Below are 3903 nucleotides of genomic sequence, written 5' to 3'. Positions count from 1 at the left end.
TCTCTCTAGCGAACTCAATGAATGTCTGATTCAGGGATTTCTTGTGATTCCTGAACTTCTGTCTGTAAGCCTCAGGGACAAGCTCATAGGCACACAAAACAGCAGTTTTAACCATGTCATACTGTAAACTGTCTTCCAGCGACAGTGCAGAGCATACCTCCTGGGCCTAGCCAATAAATTTGCATTGCAATAAGAGAGGCCAGACATCCTTTGGCCATCTTAGCGAAGCTGCAATACGTTCAAATGCTCTGAAGTATGAATCTACTTCAGTCTCTCGGAATTGCGGTACCAATCTAATGTGCTTACTAACATCTAATGTGGTTTGCAGGGGATCGGACAAAGGAGAAACATTTGAGAAAACTGAGGGGGTAGACTGTGCGACAGGACCTGGCGCAACTTGCTTTGTCGCCAGTTCAAGCTGCCGCAGCTTAACCGCCGTCTCAGCCTCAATCTCCAATCTGCGGATCTCCAATTTCAAATTGAGTTCTGCCTGCCTCGCCGCCGCCTTTTCCTGAGCCTCTAGTTGGAGACGAACGAGGCGCACCGTCAAACGGGGATCAGCATCACTGAACCGCCAACTCCCAGCTGACACGGGAGAAAATGCAGGCAGTGTAGGCTTGCCCTCAGCCTCCGCTTCAGGTTCAGCCTCCACATCGCATTTAGCTGGCGGAGCTACAGATGCATCTGGATTCTCCTCAAACGCAGTAGCATCAGGCAGACCCGGTAACACAAAGACCCGCAGCTCAACCAACCCCTCTAATACGACGGCCTTAATATGTTTCTTAAGCGCCTGTCAAGAAACCGCAATACCAAAGTGTTCAGCCAATAACAAAAGGTCGTCTTTGCGACACTTATCAAACTGCTCTAAAGTAGGATTCTGGAGAAACCCAACCAAATCAAAAAGAGCCATTTCCAGCGGTCCCTATCGCCACAAGAGGGCGACAAGACAACACACACCGCAACTGTGGACCTCAAAGCAACGTCCAAAACCAAGACGCAAATAAATATTAACCTACAATAATCAGACAATTAAGTATCGGGAAATAATTAATAATGAGTAATTAATGATCCCGGACGAGCCCCCAATTTTGTTACGTCCCCATTGTGGTCTAGGGGTACAGGGGAGTAAAAAAATGAATGATCATTAAAGATTACATTTTATTTACACAATTAATTATCTATACAATGAACAAACAGGAGGGGAAACACTGGGCGGTACCAAACAAAAGAAGATAACCAAAACAGAAATATATAAGCTATTAACAATTCTAGAAATGAAAGAAACTAACTAACTGAAACCCGAAAATCTTCCGAACCTAACTAACTACACTGGCTATTCTAAACTGAACAAAAACATACAAGGGTGGTACACGCCCGTATCTATATATACATATACACAAGTGAAACTAACAGTGACAGTTAAGAAAAAAAACACCTACCTAAATCCCACTCCTTATATATATACACAAGTGAAACTAACAGTGACAGTTAAGAAAACAAACACCTACTTAAATCCCACTCCTAACCCAACACAAAACCAGCAACCAAACCAGAGACGCAAACCCAAACTCGAAGTCTTTTCAGAAATTACGATCGATACACAGAAGTCAAAATAGCACGAAGTCACAATAGTAATACAGGAGGCAACTAACATTCAAATCCAAGTCACTGGGGTGTAACTGACAATATTCGCTATATATATAGGTGTGGGTCTGTTCCTCATTGGCCGCCAGGCAGGTCCGCAGAAGAGGATTGGGGGGGAAACAACGCACTCTTCCCTCTTCTTCACCAATTGCGGAATGACCCGTAGCAGACTTCACGGAATAATGAGACCGAAAGAAAAAAACAAACCTGGCACGTAACACTCCCACCCATAAAATAAAAACACCTAGTAAGGCTAGTTACAATATATACAATTTAAAATTAAGTGCGTGACAGGGCGTCCGCCAATACGTTCTCTGACCCCTTTTTGTGACTGCCAGTCAAAGATGTCCTATACAGACACGGACTAACAAGAAACCGGTGTTGTTCGAGGGTGGGTTGTGGGGAGGAAGAGGAAACTGTGCAGCATGTGTTCTGGAATTGTAAGTTTGCACAGGAAGTCTGGGGTTTAATGGGGAGGATGTATAGTGTTTTGGGGGATTTCAGTTGGGAAAGGGTGTGTTATGGGGAGGGACTGCGGAGGAAGTAGGGAAGAGAGAAACTTTTGGTTCTTCTATTGATCAGTTTGGTGAAGCAGAAGTTGTGGGGGGCGCGGGGAGAGAGGGGGGTGGTGAAGCAAGGGTGGACGGTGAGCGGGGTGGGGGAGATGGTGAAAGCGGATATACAGCGCCGTTTTCAGTGGGAGGTGCTGCGGTGGGGTTTTCATGCAGCATGGGAACGGTGGAAACTAGTGATGTGATTGTGTAGATTTTGTGTTGTCATGGTTGTGCCCTGTTCTGTTTCAAAATGGAAGAGATGGACTTTGGGACATTGGGACTTGTGAGCGGGAAGGGGCGGAAATGGAGGGTTTTGGCACTATGGGGTTTGTTTGGAAGGGAAAGAGGAAAAGGTGAGTTTGTGCACATACATATAATCTAAACAATGGGGGAAAAGGGGGTTTTTGAGTAAAAGAGTGCTGTATTGGTGTGTGAATAAAAAAAAAATTTCAAAAAAAAATCTGTTCTTATCAGTTTAATATCTGATACGTCCCCTATCTGGGGACTACATATTAAACGGATTTTTGAGACTGAGAGTCGAAGAAGGAGCTTGCTCCGTCCGCTCCACGCATCGACCCGGTATTGCAGTACGTCCGGGAACGGTGCGCCTCTATTTTTGGGTGCAAAGGAAGGGCGAAAGCTGCTGCTGCTGCTTTTTCTTCTTCTTTTTCATGGAGTGGACAAGCAACTGAGTCCTTGTGGGGGTTTTTTTTTAAAAATAAAAGAAATAGTTTTATCATGTGTCTATCTTTCTTTCTATCATTCTTCGTCAGCTAGCTGGGTAAGTGAAGTTGGTTAAGTAAGTCAGCTAGCGAGCCGGTTTGCAGCGGTCCGTGGCTCGCTTGCGCCCTCTGCCAGTCGGGCGGTTATAGCATCTCCTCTCCCTCTTCCGCGGATAACGCGCGGGGGCGCCGGCAGACAACTCCGGGCCTGCGGCTCCGGGCCGGGAGGGCCTACGGCGGCTGGTGACGGCGAGAGGCCACGTGTGCTCGGGTTTCTCTTCATTTATTCACGAGTCTACTGCCCTCTACTGGAGGACAGTGGGCTCGTGAGTTTCTGGTGTGTAATCAGAGCAGACGTGCCTCTCTCTTCTCTCTCTCTCCCTATACTTCCCCTCTCTCTTTCTGAAGGTCTGGTGTAGTGGCGCAGAACCAGTGGCTTGACCGCGGCTGTGTCCACTGCATCGGACCGGCGGACCAGGCCGGACCTACAGCGTTGGGGATAGGCAGGTACCAGTGGTGTGACCACGGCCTGCTGAATCCCCAACGCCGAAGCCAGGACAGCGCTAGGAGGACCCCTGCCAGAAGACTCCCGCCATCCGGGGACCACACCACTGCTGCGGACGACCATCGCCGGAGACCAGAGGGGAGTTCAGCGCCGCCCGGAGAGAAGGCCCGTAGCGGCTCGCTCTCCGGGCTATTCCATCTTCATCGAGACTTCGCCCTCGCTTCCTGGCTCCCCTCCTTTGCTCTCCAGGCCGCAGCAGGACCATCGGGTGGACCCGGAGGACGAGGCAGAGGAGCAGGCAGACGGGGGACCCGAGGACCTCCATCCAACGACGGCGGCGGCACCCGGATCCAGCGAGACCAGCGTCTTGGATCAACGCCTGGTGCCGGCTACCGGAAGGGAGGTCCCACTGCCCCTTGTGGAGCTGACTTCTGATCAGCTCCCTTGGTGCGGCAATGTTTGGTCCCCCTTGGAAGGA

General features: G+C 49.3%; 1 pseudogene; it reads left to right on the top strand.

Moving 5' to 3' along the window:
* Positions 1–2641: 2641 nt before the first annotated feature.
* LOC118218532 lies at positions 2642–2811 on the top strand (annotated as a pseudogene).
* Positions 2812–3903: the final 1092 nt, after the last annotated feature.

This window comes from Anguilla anguilla, chromosome 18 (assembly GCF_013347855.1).
Source record: "Anguilla anguilla isolate fAngAng1 chromosome 18, fAngAng1.pri, whole genome shotgun sequence".
Lineage (NCBI taxonomy): Eukaryota > Metazoa > Chordata > Actinopteri > Anguilliformes > Anguillidae > Anguilla > Anguilla anguilla.
The sequence above is the reverse complement of the archived record's forward strand: the minus strand, read 5'-3'. Positions and strand labels throughout refer to the sequence as shown.